This window comes from Phacochoerus africanus, chromosome 1, assembly GCF_016906955.1.
Source record: "Phacochoerus africanus isolate WHEZ1 chromosome 1, ROS_Pafr_v1, whole genome shotgun sequence".
Lineage (NCBI taxonomy): Eukaryota > Metazoa > Chordata > Mammalia > Artiodactyla > Suidae > Phacochoerus > Phacochoerus africanus.
In genome coordinates this window covers 145,809,768-145,824,044 of record NC_062544.1, presented here as the reverse complement: position 1 = coordinate 145,824,044, position 14,277 = coordinate 145,809,768, and the positions used below count along the sequence as shown (strand labels likewise).

At 45.2% G+C, this 14,277-nt stretch overlaps 1 protein-coding gene across 6 annotated transcripts in view; it reads left to right on the top strand.

Moving 5' to 3' along the window:
• SRGAP3 (SLIT-ROBO Rho GTPase activating protein 3) overlaps positions 1-14,277 on the top strand; it is a 271,415-nt gene that overhangs the window by 83,092 nt on the left and 174,046 nt on the right. The gene's annotated exons all lie outside the window — the stretch shown is intronic.

Sequence of the window (14,277 nt, the reverse complement as noted above, 5' to 3'; positions counted from 1 at the left end):
TGAGAGTGTCAGAGTTTCCTATGAGTGTTTCCCAAAGGTGGGAAACCAGAGTCTCTGACTCACCCCAGCCCTGTTTGTATACAGGCCCCAGGTCCAGCTGTGGCTTGCTGGAGGCCTGGAGCCGAGATCTTTGTAGTTGTTCATGCAGGCCGATGGCCAGGATCCCAGCAGCGACGAGCAGCCCTTTGGTGGAATCTGCCTCCGTTTTCCTGTGCACCCCCTACCCGCCACTTCCTCTGCCCTCTTTGCTTTGAAAACAGCAGGCTTTCTGCTGGGCCTGAGCAGTAGAGTGGCCTAAATTTAGCCTTCTGGCTTCAGCGGTGAGCCACAGGTGAAGACCAAAAGGAAGGCACAAAGATGGCCACAATTTCAAAATACCTTTGGTCAAGACCATAAACAGCAAATCTGAGGCCCTTGGTTCATGCCCTCTGCTTGCTTTTGAGGGAAGACTAGAGAACAGTCTTACTCCTTCTTGTCTCTTTCCTCAGCACCCCCTTCACCCACTCCAGCTTGGAGCTGTTTTCTCTTCTGGGAATGGGGGCCCTGGGCTGTGGCAGCAGCCCCCTTGGCCTGTGTTTGGTCTGGCCAGTCAAATCTGGTTTTGGCTGAGAAAAACCAGCCTCATCATGCAGGCTCCATCCCCCTCAGTCCTGCCAGGCCTGCTGCTTTGGAAGCCTAGTCAGACAGCCCTGGGAGATGCTCACATCTATTGAACACTTGCTATGGACCAGGCATAGTCCTAACAGTCTTACCTCTATCAGCCCAGTTCATCTTCCTAATAACCTAAGAAGTGGGTACGATGACCAGCCTCTTTTTAATAGATGAGGAAAGTGAAACAGACAGAGTAGGTAACTTTCTCAAAATCATACAGCAGGTAAGTGGCAGAGCCATGGTTGAAATTTGGCCACCTCCCAAACCCAGCCTTTGACCACCACAAGACATTGCCACCATCATATAGCATTGCTCTTTCTGAATTACTTATACACCAGGCACTTTTATTTTATGTACATTATCTCACTTAAACCTCAACACACCCTATGCGGTAGGTACTACTATTACTGTTCCCTTTTACAAAAGTGCACACTGATGCTCTCTGAGTTAATTGACTCACCCAGGGTCTGTGTGGGGAGCTGAGGGGTGATGAGTGCAGATGTGCCACTAGGTTGTCAAGCTTCTACCTCTTTGCTATGCCCACCCTGAGTGTTTCACCTAAAGCCAGACTCCCTGGGAGTTCCCCCACCTGCCAGCATCCCAGAGCCTTGTCCTCACTATGGTTTAACTCGGGGACTTCATTACAGCAGAATCAAATGCAGCAGAGGAAGCAGGGACTGCTTGGGATCGACATTGTAGGCAGCAAACTCCACAGGCAGATGTTGCTCCCAGAGGCCCAAATATTTGGATTTAAATAGTCATTGTGGGATTTCCCATTGTGGCTCAGCAGGTTAAGAACCCAACTAGTATCCATGAGGATGTGGGTTCAATCCCTGGCCTTGCACAGTGGGCTGAGGGATCTGGTGTTGCTGTGAGCTGTGATGTAGTTTGCTGATGCAGCTCAGATCTGGCTTTGCTGTAGCTGTGGTGTAGGCTGGCAGATGTAGCTCTGATTTGACCCCTGACCCAGGGAACTTCCATATGCCACAGATGTAGCCCTAAAAAAAAAAAGAAAGAAAAAAGAAATAGTCCATGTGCTGCTCAGGAGTAGGGATTCTTCACAGTCACTGAAAGGGGGGGAGTTAAAGGAACGTCCTTGTTATTTTCTATTTTTGCTTAATCTATTGCATATACTAAAGCATTTATTTACTTGGAAATATATGTAACATAAAATTTACCATTTTAATAATTTTCAAGTATACAGGTCAGTGGCATTAAGTGTATTCATATTGTTGAACAACCATCCGTCTTTATGACCTTTTCATCTCCCCACATTGAAACTCTGTACCCTTGAAATAATAACTCCCAATTCCCCCCTTCCCTGGTAATCATTATTATACTTTCTACCTCTATGACTTTGACTGCTCTAGGGACCTCATATAAGTGGAATCATGTCATATTTGTCTGGCTTATTTCATTTAGTATAGTGTTTTCAATGTTCATTCACATTGTAGTATGTGCCAGAATTTCTTTTCTTTTTAAGGCTGAATAATATTCCATTTTATGGTTAGAGCACATTTTATTTATTCCTTTATTCATCCATAGACAAGGTGTTGTTTCCACCTTTTGACTGTTGCAAATAATACTGCTATGATATATTGAGGTTTTGTGGGAAAGTTTGCTTGAGAAAAAAATACGGCTTCTAAAAGAAGTTTGAAAACCACTGCACTAGACCAAAGTTGGGGAAGACAGAGACCCATGAATACGGTATTTATATGCCCAAACTACAGCGTTCAGACCCTGCATCTAGCACTTTTCTCCCTCTGATTGCTGGCTCTGATATTTATCAAAGGAAGGAGGGAGAATGAAGCTCTGTTCTGGGGGCAACTTCCCTGTGTCCAGAAACCTCCTGGAGCTGTAGAGAGGACTGAATTCAATGTTTGTTGGCCCCCAAGGAAGCCAGTCCAGTGTGGAGAAGCACAGAGCAGTTTGTATCCTACCTCTGCCTCTCACTGGTTGTGGGACCTTGGGTACTTTGTTTGCCTCTCAGAGCTTAAGGTCATTGTGAAGATCACATGAGATGCTAGGTGTTCAGTGCATCTTGGTGCCGGGTCTGGCACACAGCACCCAGTGACCAGGAGCTGCTGCTGCAAGGCACTGCCGGGGGTAAAGAGAAACGAGACAGGCTTTGGCCCAGGGGGTTTCTTGGTGCATCATATTGAAAGGCACAGGATGTTGATTTGTCCCATTATGGTGATATTGACATTTATCAGTTGATTAAGATGGTATCTGTCGGGTTTCTCCATTGCAAAGTTAATTAACAAGTATTTTGTACTCAATAATAAATTGTATTTAATAAGCATTTTGTGCGAACTGCTTTGAGACCACGTGCATATTCTCTTCCTCATCAAACTTTGACCCTGTAGTTTTAGCATCACGTTTTGCCAAATGATTATTACATTTTCCTTCCACATTTATTATTTGGAATTCTAATACAAGGTAGAGCCTTCACCCCACCTTTACTTGTTTGTCCATTCATTCATTTATATCAGCAAAAAGTCATGAATTTTTATTTTATTCAGTGGGCTATAATCCACCACAACTATTATTTATTTTGATGCCCGAATTGTTTTTTTATAAATTTTGAAATATCTGGCAAACTTGGAGAATCATACATAGACTAGTGTGGTTGTAACGTAAAACAATAATACTGCTGAGCATTTTCCATGTGTCAGGTACTATTTTAAATCTCTTTATTAACTCTTTATATATATTAATTCTTCACATAGGTAATTCTTATTTACTGCTGTGAAACAAGTTAATCCAAGACATAGCAATTAAAAACAACAAACATTTACTACCTCACACAATTCATATGGGTTAAGAATCAGGAGCATTAGCTGGGCAGTTCTGGCTCAGACTCTCTCATGGGCTTGCAGTTGAGATCCCAGGGCTGCAGTCATCTAAAGGCTTAACTGGGGCTAAGGGATTCACTTTGTAGTTGTCTAACTCACCTGGCTGTTGGCTGGAGGCCTCATTTCCTCTTGACATGGACCCCTCCACAGGGCTATTTGAGTGTCCTCACAACACGGCACCTGGCTTCCAGAGAGAGTGATCTCACAGAGAGAGTAAGGAGGAAACCCCAGTGCTTTGTGTGACCTTGTCTCTGAAGTCATACAATATCACTTCTCTCACATTCTGTTCATCACAAGCTTTGCTTATTGATTGTTAGGTGAATGAAAGACACACACCATGTTGGTAGCCTTCCATGCATGGGTGGCAGAGACAAGAAGGAAGTGGCTAGTGAGGCCAGGCAAGCTGGCCATGGTGGTGAATGTTATGAAGAATCTGGCCTCAGAAGGCTAGATTAGGAAGGAGGATTATCAGAGGTTAACAGCCAAGGAGGTGTCATCAGGAACCTACAAAGATTGACAAGCTTCAGGAGGTGGACTGAGAACTCAAAAACAGGAAGGTACCAGAAGTCAGGAGGGGTCTGGCCAGGGGAATCTGGTAGCAGGTATCAGAACCTGGAAGCTATGTGGGCAGGCAAAGAAAATTACAGCCTCAGGACCAGAGTACAGAACATGGACCAGAGTCTGAGACAGACACACTTTGCCCTTTGGTGTCCTTTAACCTCGTTGGGGCCTGAGCTGTTATCTGAGGGGCCTATTCTTAGGAATGTGAAGGAAGGGACTGGAGTGAATTTAGGCTGCCGAGGGGCTATGTCAGGGAGCTTGGGAAAGGGCAGAGGGCTCCCCTTGGGCCACCCTCTTGCAATGTGTCCTGCAGGTTTCTCAGGCCTTCACTTGCCCAAATTGTGGTTTATGGTGTGGATTGGAGAGAGGGTGAACCTAATTTCAAGGGGTTTTTAGTGTTGAATTCCTTAGGAGATACCCAGTCCTGTACTGCAAATGAGACCCAAGGAACATGACTGCTGTGGAAGCCTGTCTGCAATTCTGTATTTTTCCTTCTGTGCAAAGAGAGGGACTAGCTTCTTAAATTTCCCTAAAGAGAAGGTGAAGGTTTGTCATTTGAGCCCCAGGTTTGCCACTTCCTTCTTATGGGACTGTAGGCAGGTGATATGGGATAATTCCTCATCTGGGACATGGGGCTAATTAATACCCACCTCCCAGGGTTGGGGGAAAAAAATCCATTCAATCAGAGATGTGAATATAATTGTTTGAACAGCAAGGTGCTATGTGAATGTAAGGGAATATCACTGTGAAACAAACTCCAGCCAGTGAGAGCTGAACAGTCTTGTCACTGGGCTCCTCTTTAATAGGAACCTGGATGTCCTAGGGGAGCAACAGACATGATGTACTTCCCTTGGCTCATAGAATGAAAGCTCGAGATGATCCTGGTGGATAAAACCTCCAATTTGACTAGAATCCCTCCCCACTCCCAACTCTTTGTAAAGGACCGATGTCCCCTGTGAATGTTTCATACAGAACCCCTCAGATTTGAGCAGACAAGAGAGCCAGGTAGAATCCCTGGCTGGGCCACAGGGTTTCACCTCAGCTGGGAAGGGGCTTTGTTCTTGCATAGCCCTGGTGGGTCCAGCCAGGCCTGGTATTTCTAGATAATACCTGAGTTATTTTAGCTGGTCTTTCACAGAGTCCACAAAAGGATTAGGTGAAAACAACAATAGCTGTTATTCATTAAATGATATACAAGCAACTTCTAAGCATGATTTTCCCCTTGAAAAATCATCCCTCAGGTCTAAAAAGACTCCTCTGAATGACTTCCTATGAAACAGGAAATCGTCCCTCCTGCCTGTAGTAGTTTGCATTTTAATTGTTCGGTATCTACATATGCATGGGTTAGAGAAGCAGAAGTTGTCCTCAACTTTTTGGTCTGGATTTCATTTTCCTCTTAGGGTCCTCTTACTTTAATCCCTGGTGTCCCCCAGTGTAAACTAAGGAAGGCCAGCTATATGATGACCGAGAACTGGAGCTCTTGGGACAGACTCTGTCATTACTGGCTGTGGGTCATAGCCAAGCTTCCATTTCCCCTTTCATAAATAAGAATAACAGCAGTTTCTGTCTCACAGGGTTGTTCTGAGGCTGAAATGTTGCTGATGTGTGTAAAGTCCTTAGATGGTACCTGGTGCATAGTGAACACTTAGTAAATGTCTTCTTAAAGTAGCATATATGGTATTCATTACTTCAAGAAAAATATACATCCCAGAAATATAAACAGGTTGAAAAGTTCAGGTAAATCCATGGAATGATGCTTAGAATATTAGAAAACTACGGTACTTGGGGGTAGTGAGTACTGTCTTAATAAACATTTTTAGTTATTTGGAAAGGAAGGATATGGGGTGCCCCCTCTGAGGTGCCTGGCCCTGCTATGCTTGCCTGGTTACATCCTGTCTGTTGAAATACATACTTGGTTGGGCTTTTCCTTGCTGCCCTCTCTTTTCCAGAACTAGTGTAAGTCGCTAGGGAAATATGTAAATAGGTCTTGCTCCTCCAGCCAGTGTAGTTCCTCCCCATTCTGGGTTTGCAGCCTCAAGAGTTTTAGTGATAAAACCAAGTTGCGGCTTCCACTGGAATACATTATGGGGAAGACATGGGAATTGCAAAGTGCTTCATGAGAAACAGGGTTTCATAACCAGGTTTATTGCTTGAAATCTGGGGCTTAAGTGGGGTTCCCTCATCTGGAAAAGAAGGTTGGAAAAATCTCCTGATTGCTGCATAAGGATATGGCAAATACAAAGTGATGTATAAATATATCATTGCAGATAGTACCCAACAAGTCCCCAGCATTCAGTGATAAGCTTGACTGTCCCCAGTATGACCACGGGATTTAACTCTCCAGCTGCTACTGGAATCTGGTCTTCACTGGGGACCCTAGTGGTCCAGGAAAAGCCAAGTGTAAAATGCCAGATAGATAGATAGATAGAGAATGCAACAAACACACAGCAAACCTCCCATTAAAGATGAGCCTACTATTCCAAATTCTTAAATAGTTGGGAGGAAAACTATTGCTAAGAAAAAGAAGAGAGAAAGAAAGGAATATAGCCAAAACCAACAATGGGGAAATGAATTCACTTCAGAGTATGAGAATTAAGAGTGAAAGCTAATGATGTCTTCAAAATATGTGTGAAGATCCTTAGCAGGCTGAAGAAAGGAATAGACTCTATAAAGGAGAATAAGGATAAATGAAATAAAAAGTAAGCAGAAACAAAAAAAGAACACAGGATATAAAAATACCAACTAGCAATCAGGAGATATGAAGTATAATTTTAAATTTCTTAATATAACTTCAATAGATGGCACAGACTCAATACTGGACATAAGAATGTACTGGTGAATTAGAAGTTGGTACTGAGGAGTTCATCAAGGGTCCAACCCAGAGTGGGAAATTAAAAATATGAGAGAGTGGTAATGAGATACAGAATAGATCAAAAGGCTCCAGTATAGGAGTTCCCATCCTGACGCAGTGGTTAACAAATCTGACTAGGAACCATGAGACTGTGGGTTCAATCCCTGGCCTTGCTCAGTGGGCATTGCCGTGAACTGTGGTGTAGGTCGCCACAGACTCGGCTCGGATCCCACGTTGCTGTGGCTGTGGCGTAGGCCGGTAGCTACAGCTCTGATTAGACCCCTAGCCTGGGAACCTCCATATGCCCGGAGTGGCCCTAGAAAAAGGCAAAAAGACGACAAAACAAAACAAAACAAAGGCTCCAGTATAAGTCAATCAGAGTTTCAGAAGAAAAGAGGAGATGAATGAGAAGCAGTATTTGGTAAGATAGTGAATGTACATTTTCTCATAACTGAAGAGAGATGTGAGTTCTAGGGTTGAAAAAAGCACTATGAACGACAAAAATTCACATCTAGACTTATTGTAGTACAGCTTCAGAAACTCAAGAATACAAACTTAAAAGCTCCACAGAGAAGAGAGAAATTACCTGCAAAGGAATAACAACTAGGCTGACGGCAAATTCTCATCAGCAATAGCAGCTGCCAGAAGACAATGAAGAAGCACCTTGAAAAAGCTGAGCAAGTACAACTGTCAGCCCAGAAGCCTCAGCTCAGCTAAACCAGCACTCAGGAGTGAGAATGATATAAAGGCATTTTCAGATATGCAAAAAGAAGAAAGTGTAGTACACACTGATGCTTGCTGGAAGAAATACTAAAAGATGAACTTTACCAAGAAGAAAAGTGAGATTGAGTGTTTAGATTAATAAAAAAATGGCATGCAGAAAACAACCTGAGCCTAGAAAATGGTGAAGCAGTTTGATGGAAGATTTATATAATCATTGATAGTGTTTTTTTTTTTTTTAAAGTGCAAAACCAAAACTTTATGCAAAAAAAGATGCAGAGAGGGCAGTTTCTTCTTCCTTTCATCTGATTGTTACCATATAGGAAATAAGCCAGGTGTTTCCAGGTCACTGGTCTTTCAAGACCAGCCACAAAGCCAGAACTTTTATGTGAAATTCCCTGACTTTTAAGGGTTTGCAACAAAATTAGAGCAATCACGCCTCTCAATACCTTGTAGACTCAAGAATGTTTCAGCCATGTATAGCATATAACACTGTATGGCAATTCAGCCTGCAATTGGTGACCTCGGGTACAGCCGTGTTGAATGTTCCTTTGGCTCTCTGGTCTCTGTCACATGGGCAGAGACGCCTTCTCAGAGGATGTGTTCTTGGACTGGAAATTGAAGGACAGATGGGGTTTAAGTCTGTGGAGAGGAGCAGGAAAGGCTCTTGAGACCTCGAGGTGGGAGCATATTCGTCGTGGCTCAGGAAATAATGAATTTGGTGGGGTGGGGTTTGGGAAGAGGAGGTGAGGTTGGTTGGGGCCAGAGATGTTTGAATGTTGTCCTGAATCCTTGTGTCCTCCTTAAGATCTGGAAGCTGGTCTATTTTGAGTCACATTGTTTAGTGGCTTACATCATTCCCCAGGGACAGGAATGGTGAGTAAATGAGCGCTACTTGGTGATAAGGGTGAGAACGCCAATGAAAAAGGCAAGAAGGAGAGATTCAGGGACATCTGGGAGAGTATGTGGTGTGATGAGATGCTTCCCAAGGAGCCATGTAATGTGTCAGCTGATCCTTTAATTAGAAACAGTGATTTCCAAAGCATGGCTGCAGTGTGGTGATTCACGTGGATTTCTCAATAACTGGAGTCTCTGGCTCTGAGCTTTTCTAAATGGCAGTGTTGCAATGCTCTGAGCCAGTTCGTTTCTTTGAAATAAAACCAGATAAACAAGTAGAGGGGACGTGGGTGGGAGTGGTAGAGGGAATCTGGATTGTGAGTCAGGAGACCCCAGTTCTAGTCTGCTTCTTGCCTTCTGCTCCTTCAAAGGTGGAGCCTGTCTTACAGGGGTTTAGATCCCAAAGTCAGCATGTTGGGCCTTGTCATTCCCTGAAACTGCCCTTAAAATGGAATGTACATGGTTTAGTATGTGTAACTCTATACAGTACTGTGTGTGTACAATGTAAATAACAAAGTGCCATGAGTAGAGCCCATATAACAAGATCATTTATTGTGGTGAAAATTACATTATTTAAACTATCTTTTTATCACTGTTTTTTTTTTTTGCCATATGTGTATTTTGATTTTTGTCTCAGTTAAATTCTCATATATCACAATTGAATTATATAAACTTGAGCATAAAAAGCCATCACTTTGGGCCTCTAAAATAAAACAAGTGGCATAGATAATTTATCGGTTCCCAGTTAGCTCAAAATCATTGACTCTTTCTTTGACCTTGTAATTTAATGAGTCCTTGATGCAGGTGGCAAAGTTGAACGTGGTTAAGGACAAAGGTTCCCTGTCTGGCAGACTGGTTCTCATTTTTACTTTCCTCCTACTTAATTGTGTGGCTCTGGGAAAGTATGCCTCAGTTTTGTTCTTTTAAAATCTGTAAAATGGGAATAATAGTATATACCTCATATAAGAATGATATAAGGATGCTGTGAAGCTTAACTGATCCTTTTCTATGCTTAGAACAATTCCTGGAACACAGTATTTGCTCAACAAATGTTACTTCTTCTTCTCCTTCTCCTTCTTCCTCTTCTTTGCAAAACACCATAGTAAATGCTCTTCTTCTTCTCCTTCTTCTTCCTCCTCCTCTCCTTCTTCTTCTTCTTCTTTGCAAAACACCATAGTAAGTACTCTTCTTGTTGCTCTTCTTTGCAAAACACCATAGTAAGTTCTCTTAGGAATACAGAAACTGGTACCATCAGTCTAATCAAGATTTACTCATGCTGGCTAATTTACGAAAAGTTTTTTGTTTTTTTGTTTTGTCTTTTTGGGGCCACATCTGCAGCATATGGAGGTTCCCAGGCTAGAGGTCAAATCAGAGCTGCAGCTGCCAGCCTATGCACAACCACAGCAGGGCCAGGTCTGAGCCACATCTTTGACCTACACCACAGCTCACAGCAATGCCAGATCCTTAACCCACTGAGCGAGGCCAGGGATTGAACCTGCGTCCTCATGGATACTAATCAGATTTGTTTCTGCTGAGCCGTGATGGGAACTCCCCCAAAAGATTATTATAAGGATATAATAGGCAATATCAGGGCTATTGAGAGTGGGGTTCCCTGGGAAACAGATGTTGAGATGATTAGTATACAGGGCATTTATTGGGCAGTTCAATTGGGATCAAGCCCCACAGAAGTGAGGCCAAGGCAGTGGGATTGGCCAAAGGGAGCCGTTGAGCCCTGATGAAATCCCAGTGAATGTCCATGGGAGTTGTCCCAAGTTGGAGCAAGGGGTCCAGGTCTTTCCTTACACCTCCATGTTGATCAGCTATGGATGTGGGCCTCCGCTAGAAAGAGTGTGACCCTGGGCCAGGCAGTGTTCTTCAGTATTCGGGGGGCTGGCAGCGAAGGTAGTCTTCTGGAAACTCTCCCAGCAACTGGGAGGATGAAGCCTTCCTTCCTGAGGGAAATCTGGTGGCTCCTTAGTGCCTGGGGCTGAGAGCAAAGTTAAGCTAGTGCTTGCAGGGTTGGAGTTGAGAATTTAGGGAGGGAGGCTACTCCCATTTCTCAGGGGTCATGTGTGTTTTGTCCCTGCTTTTCTCTGTTCCCTTCTCCTGCCTTTCTCTCTGACCACTGGCTTTCTCACCTGCTCACTTTGTTCCTGGCCCACAGTGGCCACCAGCCCAGAGCCTACATGGCTTTAAGGCCCATCGCAACTGCTCTCATCTCTTGTGTCCTAGTTAAAATATCAGAGAGAGCCTGGCTGGCTTTGACCAGCCTTTGAGTGGATACACTCTCCACCTCCAGCTTAATCACTGTCCATTCCCAGTCTAGTTACTGGAGGTGAGGGGCTGGCTCTCCTTTTGTAGCTCTCCTTTTCAGGGGTTGTGGCCAGGTCAGGCAACATCAGACACGTCTGTGGGATACTTAGGAGCACCTCTGATGTGCCATGCAGTGTTTAAGGTACAGGAGATGCTGCAAGAATCCAGCTGACGCAGTCCCTCATGGAGAGCACATTCTGTTCGGATGAGACTGACCTCCAGGTAGGGCTGGGGACCTAGAACTCCCCTTCCGTTGCACACAGGCTATAACATGGGGAGGAGAGGGACGAGCTCCTAGTCCTGTTGTTATTGTCTCTCTCCCTTGCACCTTTGGTAGTTTCCTTCTGACTGGCTCCCCACTGCTTCTTTCTCATTTCCAAACCTGGCCTGTCTTTCAGGAGCAGCAGCATCTTTCTCACTTTTGCTGTCCTCTGAGCTCCTTGCTGGCCGCCTCTCAGGCATTTTGACCCCGTCGTGTCTGACACAGCCCTCAAAACGGCAGACCTCCCATCCTCTCCACTGCAGTGGATTCCAGTCCTTCTCACAGACAGAAACCTGGGGATGACCCTTGGCTCTGCTCTTTCCATCTGGCCAGTTGTTGAGTCATTTGGAATCTGTTTCTCACATCTGTCTCCTCTTTTCCAACCAGTTCTGGCAGGATCTTCTTAATTGCTCCTCTTGGCTTTGGTCTCTCCTTTCTAACCCATTAGTTGGTCAGATTAATATTCCTGAAATGCACCCCTGATGTCACATTCTTTGATACAATTATCCTCTGGATAAAGTTCAAGCTCCTTCTCCTGGTGTCTCAGAACTTCCTTGATCCAGCTCCAGTGTGCCTTTCCAGCTGAACTTTTACTTTCCCCTATTGTTCCCGGCTATGCTCCAAGAACCCAGAATGAGTCTCCAGGTTAGTTCCAGGCTTCCCTACCTCTATGCCTTTGGGTGGTTCCTTCCCCCTCTAGACCTTTTCCTCAGTCTCTTCAGTCATTGACTCACTTTTCTTACTAGAAGCCCTGCCTGATTCACTCAGCCAGTAATGGCCCATCTTACCCACTTCTGAACTCCCCGAATTCCATCTGAATCTTGCTGCCCTCTCTTACCACTTAGTAACAGTATTGCAGGCCATTCCACACATACATGGTTTTCCCTACATAGTGGCTGAGCCAAAGGGTGACTTCAACCTCCCCGCCCCAAGCCACCCCAGAGAAATACAAAATCTAAGTAAAAACAGGCTCTCCCTCTTTTCCACCAGCTTCAAAGCAATTTCCCTGGTGTCCACCTCCATCAGATTGCCACCTCTAGGTTCTGTCTTTACAGAAAGTCTGCAGTTGCCCCAGTTTCTTCTGGACTAGGGGTCTTTGGGGACAGGATTGAGGGGGCCAGACATCTTTTAGTCTTCCTCAGGGCTGGCAGAATGTGGCTGGTTAGGGAGGATTTGTTGGCTGAATGAAAGAAAGAAAGAATGAATGAATGGGTAAACGAATGCCACAGCATACAGCCTCCCCTGGGATTTTCTTTTCCCCCTTTTTTCTCCATAGAGATGAGCCTTTTTTTGTCCCTCTGATTGGCTGCTTTAGAGGAATGCCATGGGTTCACTCCTCTCAAGGTATTAGCTTTCATTTCCTGACTGTCCTGTGTAAGAAGCAGCAAAGAACCTACAGCTTAAGGCAGGTAGCAGACTTCCCTTACAGTCAAAACACAGGACCTTCTGCTGCTGCACTCAGAAGGCTGTCTTCAGGTCCTGCTCCCATGAGGGTGCACTGGAAATGCTTTGCGGCTTTTACCTCCGTTTCTCCATCTGTGTACGGAAAATGCTTCTGTTTCCTCTTCTAGGTTTCACTTGGCCTTGAAAATAAATATGGAAAAAGTGGGTAAGATGGGCCTCACTAGATAGCTCATCAGGCCTCTGCCAGATGGAGGCTTCTACTGGGAACATCCTCCCCAACACTCCTCCTAGCCCCTCAGACTCCTCTTCAGCCTTTAGATTTCTGCTGAGATGGCACTCCCTCTAAGACCCTGTCCTAGCCTCCCAGCCCTCCTCCTCCTCCCTGTGAATTGTAATTGTCAGTGTTCCTTCCTGGTCTGCGTACTCCTTGAAGGCAGGTCAGGGGTACTTTGCTCACCACTGTGTCCCCAGTGCCTAGCACAGTGCTAGACATGTAATGGGCATTCGAGAAATACATGCTGAGTGAGTCAATGGAGGCATAGGAGGATGGATGGAATAGGGGCTTTCTACTTGGTAGCTATTGCCATAGAATGTGTATGACAACCACCTGCATAACTCAGCGGCATCAGTAACATGTGTTTATTGCTCATCCACCTGGAGTTATCTAGAGGTCAGCTAGGCAGCTCACTCACATGTCTGAGGTTAGCTATTTGGGGCCAGGATGACTGGGGCAACACACCTCCACTCCTGTGACTCCTGTCCTCCCACGGCCTGGTTTTGGGCATGTGCTCCTGGTTGCGACACGTGCGTAGGAGCAGGTGAAAACACTCAAGGCCTCTGGGGCCCAGGCTGGACCTGGCACACCACATTCTTTTGGCCAGGCAAGTCTTAGGCCAGCCCAGATCTAGAGGGTGGGGAACACAGATTTCACCTCTTTAGTGAGAGAGGAACTATAAAGTCACATGGCAAAGACTGTGGGCACAGGGAGGGACTGAAAAAGTTGGGGCCTTAAATAAAACCTGTCACACTAGGCATCACAAATCCCAGCTCACAGTTCACCACCAGCTGGGGTCTTGGGAAGGTCACATGTCAGCTGGGCTGTAAGCTTCAGTTTCCTCACCTGGGAAATGGAATGCTGATATCTGCCCTGCCCATCTCACATAATTACAGTGAATTCATTCATTCTTTCTTCGGCTCACACCCAGAGTTTGGGGAGCAGTTTCTAATCAGCAAAGTGCTGTGATGTGGGCAGCAGGATCACTCTCCCATGGGCATTTGCCCAGCAAACTGGGGAGGAGTGGAAGTCAGTGGAGGCACAGGTGGACAGCAAGAGCAGGAACCTGCCTGCTGGCTCCACATCCTACGTTTTCTACATCTCAGGTTCTCCATTGTGAACTGGAGGCAGTGTGTGGTCTAGTAAATAATGGATGTAAATGGGTTTTGAAAAACATCAGGCATCATGTGGTTGTAAGTTATTATTAGACACGAGGCTACCTTTGCCAAAGTAGCTGTTTGACAAGTCTGGCTTTACCCCATGGCACTTCCTCTGTCTCCCCAGGAGATGAGATGGTTGGAGCAAGTTGTTCTATAAAGATGTTTCCATGGCCCAAGAAAATGGCAGATGACACTTGCTCGGTGTCCTTTTTCTGCATGAACACCACGCAGCTCAGCCTGCAAAATGCTGGTGATTGTGCCCCAGGTTCCCTGGCCTTCCATGAGCCCAGGCTAGAGAAATGCTAGGGTTGGTGCCTTCTCAGTGTTTC